Genomic DNA, 19,365 nt, shown 5'->3' on the forward strand with positions numbered 1-19,365 from the left:
ATGCGTTTTTGTTTTCTTTTTAATATTTAGAATTATTTTTTAAAGTATAGTTACATGTTATTATTTTTTTAGTAGCATCGAGAATCATTTCAAAATTTGAAAATGGACAACAAACAAGATGTTGCGTAATGACTGCCCGTAATGTATAGTTTTGTGATAATTCTCGGGAAAAAAATTCACAATAGTGATGGCAGATTGTTATTTAAACCAGAAAAAAAAGAAACGTTTCCGAATATGAAAGCGAAAAAACACCAAAATCTCTTTTAATGCAGGGGGAAACAGAGAGAGTTTCATCAGGCAATCAAACGTGCTTTGATGAATGAGAAATTTAAAGGTTGATCAAATGGTACCGTAGTATTTATTTCGGAAAATGTATCGTTCCATTTACTTTAAAAAATGCTTGTGTGCATTTATGTTATAAATCCTGACTTTTTTTTAATTTTTTTATAGAATTGAGCTGTAAAAAAACTGCCTTCAAGTTCTATATATCGACATTATTTATTGTACTGTAATGCTTCTTAATGAAGTAATTCAGAAAATTAGTAGCTGGAGCACAATCTACAAAAAAATTTTCCTCCCAGAAAAAAATAAAATTATTTTTTGTTTATAAAATATTTTTTTATTTCCTTTTATAAGTATTAATAACCTTAACTAATTTTTTAATACAATTACTATAAGATAGAGAGTTATTTTGTTCTATTATTTTTAAAAAAAATCAGTCTGAGATATTTCAACATAAGTTATTTTGTACAATAAGTTGTCAATAGATATTTACATAAATGTATAACACAACTACATAAATGTATAACATAAATGTATACATTACCAATTTAACATTGTTATACATACTTAACTGCCTATTTATTTAAATTGGGTACTTGCACTGCAAGAAGAAGAAGGTCAGAGATACCCACTCATGTGACCTATGACGTCAGCGCCAGCTGATTATTCATCAACAAAATGGTGTGTTAAAGTTGAGCGAAGTCTCTCCACGCAAGGTGGAATGTTAATTAACCAGAAGTTAATTAAATACAACGCCGTATCGTGCCTCGAATTCGTTGAAATATAATTCCTTCTCGTCTACGTCTTTTACTTAACATAGATTTATTATTTGCTTATGTATTTTATTGTAACCGTGTTATATTTTTGTTTTGTGGCAACTTCGATGCATAATTAGTTTGTTTATGTTCTGCATGACTTCGAGCCTGTTTTTGTGTTAAGTAAGAAATATATAGTGAAAGAATTGAAATCTTTGTGAAAGAATCTTGTGTCACTTAAGAGAATTGATGGGCTTGACTTACTCGAAATAGAATGGAAAGAACAGTTGCTAACGTAAACAAATGTCACGTTTCAACAACCAATCAGGATTGAGATTCCCGCACTTTACCTTCCAAGTCATTTGTCCTACTGATGATGCAGTGGTACTTATGTGACACCCAAAAGCATTTTTTTTTAACGAAATTTTATTATTTGTGATTTGAAAAACTATTTTCAGTCAGTTTAAATTTTTTTCTCAAATGCTTACTTTTCTTATTTATTTTATATAGATTTATTAATTTTGTGTTTGTATTACATTTTTTAAAGCATATTTACTTTAACTGCGGCAATCGGAAATGTTCCTCGTCATCAAAGAAGCCCGTGAAATCATTTGGTTCGGCCAGGTTTGTTGTCGAAGGAAAAAAAAACTTATAAATTTTTTATACAGCTTGTAATCAATTTTCTTAAGTATCAAATATAATACATATTTCCTTATTTTTTTATTTCTATACATTTTTGTATCGTTTTATACATATTTATCCTAATTATTAACATATTGTTTTTTTCATCACAATTTACAATGACATGTCGGATTTATGTATTTTAGTATAACATTTTAGATACATTATAATAAATACTAAAGAACTCCCAGCTATTTCATATTTTTGATTCTTAATAGAAAATTATAAATGAAGTTATCTTACTTTCCTCTCTGCCAATTATTCCAATTCCGATTCAACTCTTCAGCTCATAACTTTATTATAAAGCAAATTACAGACTTATTGCTACAAAGCATTAAATTTCTATTACAAAATGCAAAAACAAATGATTGACTTAAGTTTAAGAATAAAATAATTATACTTATACGATATAAATATGCAAACGGCATAAGACATTCTAAAAAAAATGTTGCCATTTGAAATAAAATTACTCTTGGTTCAAACGATTACTGAACTCTCTTGAAGCAGACGATTAAACAGATATTATCATTAATATATGGTCAGCTTACTTGCATTTTGAAAATTTGAAGTTTTCAAAATAATATTGAGATTAATATATATTTTTTAAATAATGATTTGCATTCTGCATCGTTTTTAATCGTTTCGATAAATTTTAATTATTTTATATTACGTCACTAAATAAAAAATACTGCTTCAAGGATTAAAAAAAATCGACATGTGAAAAATGTAAAATATTTTCGAGAAAAGAATTGTTTAACGTCGAATTCAACATGAATAATTTCTGCTGTAAATAGCTCTAAGAATAATGCTGTAAATATTTCTGCTGTGAATAATTTAAGTTTTCTAGCAAACATTGCATATAAAAAAATTTTCATCAAAAAGTCTCCAAAAATTATGCTTTATTTTATCAAAAAAGAAAAAAAAAGAAAAATGCTGTTCCATTCTTGAATACTTAAACCAGAAAAAAATGGCGCAATTTAGGAATTTTTTTCCAACTTAAAATTAACCTATGTTTTACATAAAACAAGAACTTTTGCAGAACTTTTTTTAGAAATTAGTTATTCTTTAGTAAAAAACTCTTAGAAATGAGGCAAATATTTTTAAAAAAAAATTAAAAATTTCGAATTTTCTAATATTTTAGTTTGCCGGACAACCTATTAACCTTTTTTTAAAATTAATTAGTATAAAACTTCCTTAACATAAAACATAAAAGCTATTTATGAACTATTTAAACATTTTTCTTCGAAAAACCTATAAGGGAAGTCATTTTCTTTCTTAGTAGGATACGTTAAGCTGTCTGTAGCTTATTTACTATCTTATTTAGCTGCGTTGTATTAATAGTAGGAAAAAATTATAAAAGCGATAACTTCCGTTTCGGATGGTGTTAAGTGCATCGCTTTTTTCCGCTTTAGGTTGCTCAAAAATGAAACTATTTTTTATCCATTTTGTCTACTTAAATTTTTATTTTGAATTATGCACTATTATTATTATAATTATTATTGTTATTTATGGATGATAAATTCTTCTTGGCCAAAAATTATGATAGAAGAGATCATAAAACGAATAAAACTTGTATTGCCATGACGTTATCCAGCACAAAGCTCCAGTGAAGTTTAGTGCTCTCAATCCAGTTGAAAATAAATAAATTCTCTTTTGCAATAGATTCTGCTTGCAGCTGTGAGAAGCGTTTTAATCTTGTATTGTGGACACACATCAAATCAATTCCATCTGAATTGTGAGTATTCAAGCCAGTTGGACAATTTTACTGCAATCGAACTCAAAACAGATAGTAAAAAGGGAATAAATAATAACACGCTGTGATTTGTAACAAACCATCTGTTACAAATCTTAATTTATTTTTTTATTTAAACTGCTAATTGTAAGTTGTGACATCTTTAAGGAAAATACCCCCATTTAACGGATGTGTCATCTCTGTCGCACAAAATATAAGCCATTCAGTTGTTTATTTAGATGAGTTAAGCCTAAAACATGCACAAACACGAGTAATACCGGGGAAAAAAATACCTCTACCAAGGAACTCTATCTTAGTTCTGGAAATCAGTTTTTAACCACAATTCTAGCCGTTTTGAAACCTGCATGGATTTTTTAGATATGAAAACAAAGTCCAGATGAGTGTAAGGTATGCTGTATCTCAGGTAACCTTATCTTTATACGAGTTGAAAGAAGGTGAGCGATACAGATAAGAATAGCGGGGCAAGAGCCACTTATGACAAATTCTTCGTGATAAGAATTATGTTGAGGCAATCAAGTAACAAGAAAAAGAACCACGCCATTTTTGATATTTAGTTTTCGCATTTGGATTATTAACTCGATTATTTATTATTAAAGGTAAGTGACCTTGTTAATCAGTGTCTATTTCTAATTACACATTTGTTGTATGATAGCTAGCTATTTTGGCCATAAACAAGAGGATCATTTTAACAAAAATATTCGAATCCAAGCGTTTGTTTACAATGCAACGGTTTTGAGGTGTAGCTCAAAATGTAATATTTCATTAGCAATAGGATTAAACAATTGTAAAATGTTTCAACTATACACGGCCATAGGAGGTGTCTGGTCTGAAAATGATTTCTATATATTTTTTCTCTTTTCAAGATTGATTTTTTCTTCTTTCAGTTTATGTAACTCCCATTATTATAGTTTAGACACCTCCTGATGTTCGGTTAATTACAGCCATTTCCCCCTTTCATTCTAATGTTTTTTTTTGTTAATTAATTCATTTTAGGCTTGGTGAAGTTTTTTTTTTTTTTCAGTTTATGCAACTTTCATAATTAAAGTTTAAATATCACCGGATGTTCTGTTCAATAAAATTCCTTTTTCCCTTGCCCCTAATGTTTTTTTTCGTTAATTAACTCATTTTAATCTTGGTGAAAGGGAGAATTGGGTTTAAAATGAAGCATGTTATTTAAAATAGTTCAGTTGCTATGACAACTATTCTTGTAACACAACTATTAAAAATACTATAATAGCAATAAGACAACTATCAAAAGTAGTAAAATTTAACAACTATTCTCTACCAAGTGGACATTTCCTTCTTCCTTTTTTTAACCCGTATTTTTTCTAAACCCATCAATGTCTGAGTTTTTTATTACAATAATATACTACGCACGTTTACAAAAAAAAAAAAAAGTGAAAAAAGTGAGTTATCTTTTACATTTTTTTTAAATTTTATTTTTCAAGAGCCAACATGAATGTTTTTTCAACTTTTTAAAAGCATATTGTTTAACTAATTTTTTTTCAAGAGTTTAATTATAGTTAGAATTTATATTTTTCTACGCGTAATTGTTTTTGGGAGTGTCACTGTAGACGTGATGACGCTACTTAAAGTGTTTACTCTTAAATTTGAAAGATTTCCTACTTATTTCCTTGACCTAAAATATTTTTGTTTTCATAACTATTGTTCGCACATTAAAAGTTACCATTTAGCCAAAGAATAAGAACTGGTAATACAATAATAAACAAAAATACAAAATATAATAAGACAAAATAAAATAAGACAAAATACAATAATATAAATATAACACTGAATCGAATCAAAAAATAAAAACTGCTAACACAATTATTTCATTCTTAATATGTACCTAATATAAACAAAACAAAAAATTCAAGACCAACATAATATATTAATAATACAAGCGTCTATATTTTGAGCATAATTAAATCCAAAACGATATTTAACTACTCAAGTGGTAGCGTGCACAAGGAAATATCAAATTAGTCTAAACATAAATGCCCTATCACTTTTTTTTATATATATAGAAATACTTTTTACATCACTACAAAATGATGCGTTTTTGCAACAGGTAAATCTAAAACGGGTAAAAAAGAGAAGAAAAAAAAATCCCTTCCTAAACGAGCATAATTTATTCAGTTAACCATTAAGTCATTAAGCGAGTTCAGTTAACCATTCAGCCGATAAGGTAATGTAACTTATTCAACTAACGATCAACCCTATTCAGTTAATCATTAAGCAAAAAAGATTTATTGAGTAAATAATAGGTTTTGCAATTACATACAACGCCTAGTTTTTACGATAAAAAAATTGGGAGTGGTCTCATTTTTTCTTTACAAATTGCTGAATTCGACAAACAATAGTGAACATTAAGAACCCGTGACCGAGTGAGCGAAAACGAGGGTTGAGGAAACTTTGCTATCTAGACAAATGAGGGATTGTTCAATTGTGCTTTTTATTTTTACACTTAATCTAATGAAACCAATTTTAAGTCAATAGGACTAATAGCTTAGAAGTTATCAAACATTTTTTTAATGTAGTAAGTTTTTAAAAGTTCTTTGCTATCTAGGCATTGAATATATTGATATCTAACATGCTATCTAGCCATGTGAATTGTACTCTTGCTCATGAAATCTTTATAACTTGTTACTCTCTAAACTGATTTTGATATCATTTGATTTAGCTCGAAACAAAACATATGATTCACTACATCATTTGTCTTATATAGCAATGTCAGACAAGTAAATGGGTGTAAGTACGTAGCTGGGATTTTTATTCGTAGTAGCTTTTATAACTTTTACACTATTAGTTGTTTGACTTTGCCTAATTTCATTCTGTACATCGCCAAATAAATAAATAAATTGCAGGGAACAATATTTTACTGGCAACGAGGGCACAATCAGATGCGTAAGTACACTGTAAACAATTTCGGATCAAATTACGGTAAAAAATACAGGCACTCTGAGTACCGTAAAATTCATTTTTACCGTAAGGTGTTACGGAACAAAATGACTGATAAATGCCGTAAATTTTACCGTAATATTCATTATGAAATCACTGAATCTCTATAATTAAATAAATGTAAAATCACTGAATTTCTTCAATTAAATAAATATTACTGAAAATTACGGTATAACATTTTGCGGTAGAAATTGATTTGACGTACAAGTTTTTTCGATTTGGGATTTATCTGTTTCAATAAACGTAAAATAAAGCAGAAATAATGCCTTATTTTCATAGGTAAAACTGGGTAATTTTTTTTCTTCGTCTTTTTAATTGGACTGCCAACCCGCAAAAAAAAAAAAATAAATAAATAAATAAATAAATAAATAAAAAAAATTAAAAGCAGCATAATTTTTAAGAAAAACTTTCGAAAACTCATCGTTTTCTCTTTCTAATTATTTGAAAAAAAGTTTGTTAAAGTATCTCTGCTTGGAATTTTTATTTTCTGAATATTACAATAGAAAGGTAAAGCAGAGAGTTTTCGAACATGACTTTTGAAACTACATTACCAGTTTTCTTAGTTTTCCCGAAACGCTTATTAAATCCCTATGCTATGCCTATTTATCCCATATATAGGGTAAATTGGCAATGTTTGTTAATATTTTTTTCAAAAAATGTATAAACATAAGATTAACCCTTTGTACTCGAGAGTGACTGTCCGGCTCCATAAATTACTCACCACTCAGAATGTAAATGTTTTTATGTTTAGTAACCACTTTATTTAATGATCTCAATCTGTTATAGGGTAACTGTGCAAACTGTTGGATTTGTCTTGCAAACTCTAAAGGTTGCCCCTTTTTTTATTGATGAAAGAACCTCCACAGCAAAGAGTTAAATTTTAAATGCCTTTCATCATTCATTTGCGATCAAGTGGTCTAACTAGTCAGAAGCTCAATCGGAATTATAGAATAAAAATAGATAAATCAACATCTAAAAACAATGTCAAGCTATATCACTGTCTCCTAATGGTTGCTAATAGAATTATGTAGTTATTTCACTATCATTCTAACCACCCTGAAAACACGAACACATTTTTAGGAACTTATAAATGCTTCAGTTAATAAATTTGAGTCAGCAATATTCCAAATGCGTAGATTTCCTAAGTCCACTCCTCAAAACTGTAGCAGATTTTTCAATATGTCGGGATTACACTGTACTAGCTGAATTCCCCTTCCTAGTACGCGGGGAGAAAATGAAATGAATAATCAATAAATTAGTTCTAAATAACACTTAAATCATGCAAAAAACTGAAATACTTACGTATACCAAACACAATTTATGCAGCTGAAATAATTCTCCTCTATTTTTATTTATTACGATTTGGTACAAGTGGCTTTATGCTTTTAGTTTAAGAAAAAACACGTTTTTAGCGGTTTATCCTATCAAAATAAAGATTAAGCTGTATTCAGTATCATTTGGCATGATGCTGTTGCTCAAGACTGATTCACGATAGTCAACATTTACTATAATTGAGTGATTTTTTTCTGATATTTATCACTTTCGAGGGGATGTGAAAAACGTCTTTCTTCGGTTACTATTATAAAACTGCAAGGTATATTCCAACTTATTTTAGATGAGTCGATGAACAATCACTCTGCTCTATTGTTGCGTTTACAGATGNTGCTAATATTTTTTTCAAAAAGTTTATAAATTCAACATTAACCCTTTGCACTCGAGAGCAACTGTCCGGCTCCATAAATTACTTACCACTCAGAATGCAATTGCTTTTACGTTTTCATGTTTAGTAACCACTTTATTTAATGGTCCCAATGTGTTGTATGGTAAATGGGTAAACTGTGGGATTTGTCTCGAGAACTCTAAGGGTTGCACCTTTTTTTAATTGCTGAAAGAACCTCCACAGCAAAGGGTTAAATTTTAAATGACTTACATCATCCATTTGCGATCGAGTGGTGTGGTTTAACTAGTTAGAAGCACAATCAGAATTATAGAATAAAAATAGATAAATCAAAATCTAAAAACAATGTCAAGCAATAGCACTGTCTCCTAATAGTTTCTAATTGTATTATTTAGTTATTTTACTTTCATTCTAATCACTCATTTCTGAAAATACAAGCATATTTTTAGGGACTTATAAATGCTCTAGTTAATATATTTGAGTCAGCGATATTCCAAATACGCAGATTTCCAAAGTCCACTCCTCAAAACTGTAGCAGATTTTTCAATATGTTAGGATTACACTGTACTAGCTGAATTTCCGTTCCTAGTACGGGGGGGGGGAGAGAGAAAATAAAGTGAATAATCAATAAATTAGTTCTAAATAACACTTAAATCATGCAAAAAACTGAAATACTTACGTATACCAAACACAATTTATGCAGCTGAAATAATTCTCCTCTATTTTTATTTATTACGATTTGGTACAAGTGGCTTTATGCTTTTAGTTTAAGAAAAAACACGTTTTTAGCGGTTTATCCTATCAAAATAAAGATTAAGCTGTATTCAGTATCATTTGGCATGATGCTGTTGCTCAAGACTGATTCACGATAGTCAACATTTACTATAATTGAGTGATTTTTTTCTGATATTTATCACTTTCGAGGGGATGTGAAAAACGTCTTTCTTCGGTTACTATTATAAAACTGCAAGGTATATTCCAACTTATTTTAGATGAGTCGATGAACAATCACTCTGCTCTATTGTTGCGTTTACAGATGCTCGAGTTTTGTTGAAATAGTAATTAAATGACACCTTATACAGACGATGTATGAAGAATTAAAAGAGTAGTTGTAAAAAAAAAAATATGAACAGTCAATTAATGCAGTTTTAATAGGTACCAAATATATTAACGTGGGTATCTTTGTACCTTTATTAGTGCTTTAGATATCTATTAAAACTGCTCTAATTATCACACTATAAGTGGTGTTAATTACCAAAATTGATTCAGCATCATTTTCACTTTATTTTACAATCGTCGTTGAATAGCCTACCCAAATTTTGGGCTATCAATGTTCAACCTTGAGATTTTGAACCCAATACAGAAGACAAGGTAACTACTAGATCAAGCATTGGGAGAAATTTGCCGTCGGGGAGTACTTTTTGATGGAACTAATCCACATTTGCGTAACGCGGGGAGGAGAACCACGAACACCTCTCACAGTCAACCTGATGGCAAGGGGACTCTAACCCATGATCCGTCAACCACTGAGGATATTTTTACTTCAGCGCTGTGGTCGGTGCGAGTCGAGTGTAGAATTCGTATCACCAGCCATCGATGCCATTCAAACCCGGTTCACCTCATTGGGAGGCGAGCTCTCTATCCTCTGAGCTACCACTGCTCAATTCAGCATCTTTGACGTCATTATTAATATGAGGATTTTTTATGCTTCTCCTAAACCAACTACTATCAGTTCTCCATTATTTCTATTTTCATGACATGGCTCATTTTTTTAAAAAAAATTCGCTTAGCACCTATTGCCAAATTTAATTAAACATCATTGGCTTCAATAATAGTTTTGCGATTTTTTACGTTTCTTTTAAACGCATTAGTATCATTTCCCCATTTATGTTTCTTTTTAGTAAAAAACGTATTATTATTTTCTTTTTTACCTTTAAATTCAGTTGAGATTTTTGTATTTAGTTTTATTGAAAGACATTCTAAAAGCTTAATTTTAAACAAAATAAACACGTGGATTCAGATGATTGGGAGTTATACAACCAAATTCGATACTCAATAACATCTAAACGAATAGATAACTAAGCTAAAGATACTGAAAGGTCTGAGGTTTTGTATGTATATAACATTTCGACAGAAAGTGGGACATTTGTACCCTTCCTTAGCTTTCATTCAATTTATTTCTCTTACAAAGATTTCGTTTTAAAAAAATTCATTAAATGCTTTAAATAGAAACACTTCTATACTAACACATTTTTTTATATTTCTAAAAAAAAAATATATGCTTAGAGAATAATTTTTAAGTGTTTTGGTTATGCTATTTCTCACGCTTAACAATGAAGTGCAAAACTTTAATGGTTTGAGGGACCGGCCATAAATAACAAACGAAAAAACGTGTTTTTGAACACCCTATGCCAAAAAAAATGTAGCAATAAATTTGCAACTTGTAAAAATTATTTTGGTCCGAAAATAGGGTTCTCAAAAGTTTGGTCAGGAGGAGAGCGAGCCAAAGTTTGGACCCCTTAAGGTTAATTTTATTTTTTGCTTCTTTCACCATGTCTGGTGGCATTTTTAAGCGAATTGAAAACTTTTTGCACACAATTATAAAATTCGTTTAGCCACAGATAATTTCATACAAAAAATACATACAATTCCAAATACAATTGCATATAAAAGTTTACTGAGTATTTATTATTTTTTATAATTTTATTTAGTAATAGTCAAAAAAAGGTACACAATTTTTTACATAATTTTAAAGAATGTATTTTTACATGGCAAAGTGCGAAATTTGAGCAAAATCGGTCAAATATTTCCCGAGAAATCTAATTTTAGAAATACTTCTTTTTTTAAAAATATGATTTTCTCAGAAACTATTTAAACGATTTCACTCAAATTTTGTATTTTTGTAACTAAAAATTATATTTCTTTGGAATGATGTAAATCAAACTATTGGAACCATGTTTTCCCAAATAGTGACTACCCCGTACATTTTGAGGATTAAAGACCCGATAATCCATCGAAGAAACGGTATGTTTATTCAGAGAAAATACGTTTTTGTGTCTGATTTCGTAACTTAAAATATCGAGTGATCGAATTAAGTAGCATATTTAAGGTCACCCACTAGAACAATCAAGATTAAGACGTATAACGTGAAGATTCGATCATTAGATCAAAAGTTTTCAGGGTAGTTCGTTTAATTATTTTTTTTTAGCACTGTGAAATGTATGTGAAATAACATCAGCTCAGCTTGATGATTTGGTATCTTGTTTCATTCATATGAATGAAGAGTCCCTAGTTATTGACACAAACTCTCCAAGCCACTTGGAAATGCGGCTTAGCTGAAAGTTGCAAGGAAATATACTTTAAATATTTTTCCTTGCCTAAGTTAATAAAAAACTCAATTGTTCCATCAAAAATATGTAAAGTGTATTACCATCAGTTTATTTATTATTACTAATTTCAAAATATAACATGCATATAAGTGTTTATTTTGGGATAGTTCTTTTTGTTTTCCTCTCTCTTATCTTTTCTTTTCCCTTTTTCAAAAGTTTCAGTCCCTTTTTCAAAAGTTTAGCTTCAGCCAGCTGGGTTTTGCAGCTTAGTCCAACTTATAGTTGATCGAAAATATAAACGCTATTTATATGTTTCAAATGTTTATGTTTAGATAGAAATGTAACTAGATTTTGCTTCAAGCATGTATATGAAACAAATTAAGATAAAACCTGTTTGATATTCTATTTATCTCTAGAAAAGAAGGTTTGATAAATCAATTGTGCTATCCTAAATTGTGATAATATTTATCATACAGATTGGTTCAAAGAACAAGATATTAATGCTTAAAAAAAATTAGAAGTAATTATGCTGTTTTATTGATTGCATATTACATGCAGTAACAAGCGTTTTTACCAGCTCTTGAGTATGTCAAATTTAATGTAGGATAGACTTCTTTTAGTTGAAATTAAGAATATATTGATTATTGCAAGATACACTGCCCTACAATAATGGAAGAGACACTTTCAATTTTTGACATTTTTTTAAATTTTTCCAGAAAGAGTTATTTTGTAACTTTAGAGATGTTTAGTTCATGCGGTTTTTCATACTTGGCAATACGATTTAAAGCTTTCAGAGATTTGGAAGACCAACAATAAAGTATGAAAGAAAACAAGTATTTTTGAACACCCTATGCCAGAAAATAAAGAAAAAACTTGTAGCTTGTATCNTTTTTGCTGTAACTTTAAAAATATTCAATAAAACTGAACAAAATTTTTATGGCAATTTAAAATTAATTTCAAACTTACTGCTTTAAGATTTTAGAAAATTATTTTTAAAACTGCGCAATGTATGAGTAATTAAATAGTTCTTTTATACTTTGCTTGCAAGAGGAAAATTTAGTTTTTTTTTTTCTTAATTTTGCTCAGAATCGTATTTGGCAACTAATTAAAACATTTGATTTGAATATCTAAAAAATTAAAAAGTTTCAATCAATTTTCTGAGTAGTTTTTGTACTCTTCAAAATAAAACTCGAAACGATCAGGGGTTTTTCACAAATTTTATTTTGATTCAAAAGACAAAATTTAATAACAAATGATAATATTTTACAATAATTGTCCGAAAACTAAACTTTGGTATAGAGAAATGAAACTTGCAGACGAAGACATACTCTTATGGGGGGTGATCCCCCACAATGCCGGTCTCATTATTAATAAATCTTATTTAATAGTACAGCATCAAATTTGTGGATAACCCCGTATCCTTTTGAGCTTTCTTTTAAAAAATACAAACACTACTTAGAAAATTGCTTGAAACTTTTTAAATTTTTAAGATATTCAAATAAAGCTTTTATCATTAGTTGTCAAATACGATTAGTTACAAAATTATGGAGAAAAAAAAACTTTTTTAATTTTTCTACCCATGCGCAGTATAAAATAACTGACTTAAATGCTCATATCTTAAGCAGTTTTTAACAATTTTTTTTTTAAATTTTATATCGACAATTAAGTAATTAATCTTAAATTCCTCCAAAACTTTTGTTTAATTCCATTGAATATTTATGAAGTTATAGCAAAAAAACGTAAGGTGAAAAAATTAATTTTACATAAAAGGTCCATATCTTCATAAATATTTTCTCTAGGTTTAGGAAACTAACTTTATGTAGCTATTAAAAATAACAACTAAAGTAATCGATACAAGTTACAAGTTTTTTGATTAATTTTCTGGCATAGGGTGTTCAAAAATATTCATTTCCCTTCGTAATTTATTGTACGTCTTCAAAACCTCTGAAAGCTTTAAATCTTATTCCTAAGTATGAAAACTTGCATGAAATAAACACATCTAAAGTTACAAAATAATCTTTAAAGTTTTTCTTGAGAAATTTAAAATATGTCAAAAACTAAAAGTGTCTTTTCCATTATTATAGGCTAGTGTATATTGTTTATACCTACAAGACTACTACAAGGTTTGTTTATCCATATTGGAAAAAAAAAACTCTTGTAAGAGAAGTTAGTATTTTTTCGATTTAGCTACCACTTGAGTTTCAATAAATAACAAAGCGCTGATGGTTTTGGATTTGTCTACAAATGATTATTTTGGAAGTAATTTAATTTATTGTAAGAAGAATAATGAACACACAAAGCTAAATTAAACAAATTTACTTAAAAGAATCTTTAAATTATTACCAGTTTTCGTTTTGCTTAACTTTTCAGATATTTTCCAAAAAGGGACGAAAAAATATTTTTCTTGATCTCTTTTATTTTTTAATATAAATATGGAAAAAGGGGGATATAAAGCTATGACAAAGCTTAAATACGTGTATTGTGGATAAAAATATTTATGTAGCCAGTATTCTCGTTATTACTTTGTTTTTAAATTATTGTAAATAAAATAATATATAAATTTGTGTAAAAGTTTTTTTACTAAGTGTGTAAGTGATAAATTATTTTTCTTACCAGAGGGATGAAAAACTACTTAAATAAGAATTAGGAGACAATAAAAATGTTACAATATTAAACTGCTTCTTGCACCACCAAAGTAACGGGCTCTGCAGATTGCTTTTCATATTAGACTTAAAAAACAAGCCTAAAATATTACTGAGTATATTTTAGAGGAAGTAGAAAAATCCCTTTGAACTTCTATATTTACACAGTTCTTAACAAAAAATGTTTTTGGCAGTCTGCGGATGGATTATGTTTGAAGGTATGCAGATTATTTCTGCAGATATGAAAAAGAAAGGTAGTATTTTCAAAAATTGCGAATAATGTTCTTTAGTTGAAGTAATGTTGAAAACTAAGGAATGTCATTTTTTAAATTTCAATTATTCCACTAATATAAAAAAGCATAATTTTTTTAAGCAAAATAACAAATTTTAGAACAATAGTCTAGTTTTTCGAACAATATTCTCTGTATGACTACATTATTCAAATTTGAGTTCCTTAAGATTCGGCTATTATGATATTATGCATCAAGATACTGTTATTATGGTTCAACGTTGAACAGACATTTCTTTGAATGTAGCATGCAATAAACGGATCCGGTATGAGTTTTACTAATTTCTTCTCTTTTTTCCAGACCATCATCGTCAAGGATGGCCGTTGATCCAACGAACAGATGGCGGATGGGTAACGTAAGAACTGTTGGCTACTGCACATTTTGCGTCATCCTCCTAGGATTCGCCATGTTATTGGGCGGAGCCATCATTTCTGGTATCGCTTTTACGGAAGTCAGACCCAACGTTGCAGACGAGAATTACGAGAGATACATCAGATCAGATTTGAAGAGGGTGATTGGTCCAATCATGCTGGCCTTTGGCCTGCTCTGCATATTTGGTGGTTGCATATTTTTCGGTCTTACCCTCTGTTCAGCAACCATGGAGAACAGGCGTCGTTTGAAGAAGACGAATAAGTACAATGTCCGCGCCAGCGAGGAACACTTACCCTCGACTCCTGATGTCCAAAAGAAAATGCTGAGCGATGCATAAATTTGTTAGTGGGACTTTGCAAGTAGCTTCACATTATGTACTGTTGTTAAAAAAAATCGGCCCACTTTGAATCTACCGTATAAATATATAAATTTAATAGCGTTTATTGAATCACAAAATATTTTAAAACCAAAGGAGTTGTACCTTAGTAAGTTTTCAAGATAAATTAAGTTATCACCTGAATTACATTATTGTTATAAGTTGAATGATGTTTCTGTGAAAGAGATCAATCTCCGACGTTTAATTAAATTTTTACTAATGTTTTTAGCTTTACAGAAGGGTAAATATGAAAGCAAAAATTAGTTTGCTAATTTTCAGTAATTTTGATTTATAAATAATTATTCAAATGCATCTCAAAAATTAATTTATAAATTAATGACATAATTTGGAATACCTTATTTTTGCTTTTTCAAAAAATATAAATTGCGTTATCCGTACGCAAAATAGTAAATAATATTGTATTCTGAAGACATTTTTTGAAAGAAAATGTATTGAAGTAAATTATAAAATATAACAAAAATAATATTTCGTGTATTCCCATTATTAAGGATCACAAATCTGTGAGTGTTTTTTTTTCTCCACTAAATCATGGTTCAAACAATTCATAAAATAATGAAAAAAATCGGAATTCGATAAACAACGGGAATTGTTACACCTGTTCCATGAATGTATTATTATGTTACTGAATCTATTATGGTATTAGGGTTTAAATTAGGCTCTTTACTAAAGTTTAAGAAAAGTATTAGCGAATACAAAGAGTCGTTCTAAGATAATATCCGAAAGAAATCTATACTATCATTCAACGTGGATCGCTTTTTTTTAACAGAGAAAAAATGAAGAGACAAGAGAGAACGAGACTATTAGGACTAAGAAGTGTTTCAAAATATGATATAAAAAGTGTTGGATAAGATTTATCTAGGTAGTTTTTGTGTTGAAACAGATGGCGAATATTCATACATCCTTTGTAGCATTTGGTCTTATTGTTTTATCTTCAAATTCTGTTTTTTTTTACTTATTTAATATTTTTTTCATAAATGAATTAAAATCATCGATAAGCGTTTTTTTTTTTATCACTGATCCAATTATCAGAAATTCTACCCTTCCTTAAAGGGCATATGAAAAAGGAACTGAAATAACAAAATTTAAATCACCATTGTAAAAGTTATTTCCAGCTTTACAAAGTTCATGTTTCTAGAATAATCATACTGATGAAAATTTAAACTTTACTTGTATATTTTAAAGGTGAAAAAAATTTAGGCTCGTGCATTAGTAGTGTTTTCAAATAAAAATGTATTATTGTCTGTAGTTAAGCACCAGTTATTTTTTCATACCTTTTTTATTATTTTAATATGATTTTTTTTCATAAAATTGTGTATTGGCATCTGTATCTTCTTATGAGTTCAATGTGTATTTTATATTTTATGTCATTTTTCTTAAGAATAAAATAAATTACATACTATATGTTTCCTGAATTTCGTCAATTGGGGCATAAATTAAAGACCCTAATTTGTATGGCTAATTTAAAGCTCTCATCCATAATTAGTCCATAACTCGCAACATTCGCTCAAAATTTGCAAAACAAAGTTAACATGCTTTTGCTTTCAAATAATAATTTCAATTTTGTTAATCTTATGTTAAGAATAAATAGAAAAGTGACTTTGTAATTTCTAGAAATGTGTCCTCATGGTGTGAAGCAATTTAATAAATCTCCAAAAGAGCTAAGCAACTTAAAAATTTTTTAAAAGGTAATAAAAATAACAGTAGTATGACAAATATACATATATATTTTAAATTAAAGTTAGAAACCAAAAATAAGTGAAGCGAAATTTTAAAGATATGTATGTTGGCAAAACCAGCACTTCATCAGGGGGACACACTGGAGCCTTTCTGTAGTTAGTGGTTAAACCAAAAGCTGACTGTGTGTGTGTTCAAGCGTGTGTTCAAATTGTAATAGTTGAATTTTTGAGGTATTGCATTTTCTTATTTAGTTTTTCCATTGTGGGGACTCGGAGCACAGTCAGCTTTTGGTTTAACCACTAACTACAGAAAGGCTCCAGTGTGTCCCCCTGATGAAGTGCTGCTTTTGCCAATATACATATCTTTAAAGTTTCGTCTTGCTTATTTTTGCTTTCTAACTTTTTATTTGAATTTTTTACATAAGATTTAGCTGCTTTTAGCGCATTTCCATTTTGACGTATTATTTTAAAAGTTTTTATCCTAAAATTATTTATCTTAACATACGTTTAATACTCTTTCTTCACTTATGAGCCTGGAGGACCCACGTAAACACCTAAAACTTATAGAAGACACCAAAGCCATGTGGAGTAGCAACTATAATATAAATTGGATTAAAGCACACTCAGGCATTGAAGGGAATGAAGAGGCCGACTGGGTTGCTAAGGATGCCACTAAGCTTGGCCAGATTGATTTTGAGATCCCGGGGGAAAAATGCGAAATTAAATCTTACATTAAGAACATTACTTTTAACCGCTGGAGAAATGACTGGAGGTCTAGTGACAAGAGAAGACAAACCTATAAATTTTTTAAAGATCCAAGCATGAAGCGCCTGCAGGCCAATTTTTATTTAAACCAGCTCCTTACTGGCCACGGAGTGTTCGGGACCTATCAACAAAAATATTTCAAAAAATCAGCTTCATGCAATAACATACGTTTAAATCAATTTCCTACTTCGATTTGCTATACATATATATTATTATATGTTAATATGTCTAGAATAACATACAAATGGGAAAAGGGCCGTAATCATCAGGCTGCCAGATAAATTTTGATGATGATAATATCATGTAAATAGCATGACCTGTCTTCCTTCAAAATTTTGCATAAGTTAGAAGGTCGTTATAATGGATTAATAAAATACTTTTTGGATAGGATGAACTTATTTTTATTAACTCAATACCTGATCTTCGCACAGATAAAACAAAGTAATCAGTATTATTCAACACTACGAAACAATAATTATTAAATCTAAAATTATTCTAATTTTTCTTTTTGTTGTCTTTCCCCCTGAATTTGCGTTATTAGATTAATCTAAATACGTTTTTAGAAATTCCTTCTACCTAAATAGAAATTAACTATATTCAGCTGATCGCTCGAGGCCAACTCATGATAGTCAAAATTTACCACATATATTTAGTCCTATACTTATCCCTTTCTAGGAACCGTAAAAATTCTATTAACGTAATACCTATGTAAGATACCTATTCGTACCTTAATTAGTATAATTAAATTAATCAAGCTTAATTAGTAAATTAATTAAGCATTATTGGAGTCAATGATTGTTTGGCCATTCATTACAGTTCCCCTAAAGAATAAGTACTTTTCTTTTTAGAAAATAACTTCCTTTTTAAATCAATTATCGATGATTTTACAGTATTCAGTTTTATTATTTGTAGGATATTGTCTGGATTCCTATCCTCGTCTGTTCTGATTATTATTGGAGCAGGTAGACGAGGGTTACTGACTACTTCGCTGTACGATGGTTGTTTATCGGTGTTTTTCAGATCCTTAATCTGTATTGTGAGATCTTTAATCTGGTCTTCAATTAATTTTAGTTGGTAGGATTGTTGAGTTTCAAGTCGGTCAGATTGATTGGAGAGTCTTTTAATTTCTGTAATAGCCTCTTTGCATTCGTTAAATTCTTTTGTATTGTGTTGACCCCGACCGTTCAGATATCTATCAAGATGTTTCACTCAGTAAATACTTGTCAATTTCAAAAGAGGAATCAAGTACAGGCCAATCGGGGAAGACATTGATTTCCGCTTGGACATCTGATGATGAAGTAGGAGGGTAGTGTTCAACTGAGCTATTTTTAATGCTGTTTTTACCATAAAAGGAAGTTGGGATGATAGAATCAGTGTTTGATAGGGAACTACGACTATGCGATATGTTCGATAAATTATGCGGTGATGTTTGTGGAGGCTCTCTAGAGACTGGAGTATTTATCCGGGCAGAGCGTCTAATAGGTGAATCAGTGGTTCTTTTAGATGATGAAAAGGGACAAATTTCCTTCGGATTGTGACGACTACGAGATCTACCTCGAGATGGCATGGTGTGATCGAGTATGCGTCGCGGAGTATTTCTCCCGGTCATGATAATTCTACTGTTCGAATTCATCGTGTGGGATACGACAGTCTTCAAAGGTTACAAAATTTTTTTCCTACAAAATTTTGATCTTCATGAAACCTTAAAAAACTTTAGAGGAAAAAAAAAAACTTTTTTCCATAACTTTTTAGACTTTTGAAAAATTTTTAAATTTTCGTTTCTC

The 19,365-nt window shown here is 29.6% G+C and overlaps 1 long non-coding RNA gene across 1 annotated transcript; it reads left to right on the forward strand.

The window, feature by feature from the left end:
* The first annotated feature begins 3,788 nt into the window (after positions 1–3,788).
* Positions 3,789–16,539, forward strand: LOC107442228 (uncharacterized). The gene is made up of 2 exons (XR_001583835.3): positions 3,789–4,067; positions 14,672–16,539. It is a non-coding gene; the product is annotated as an uncharacterized lncRNA (long non-coding RNA).
* Positions 16,540–19,365: the final 2,826 nt, after the last annotated feature.

Source organism: Parasteatoda tepidariorum, chromosome 2 (assembly GCF_043381705.1).
Source record: "Parasteatoda tepidariorum isolate YZ-2023 chromosome 2, CAS_Ptep_4.0, whole genome shotgun sequence".
Taxonomy (NCBI): Eukaryota; Metazoa; Arthropoda; class Arachnida; order Araneae; family Theridiidae; genus Parasteatoda; species Parasteatoda tepidariorum.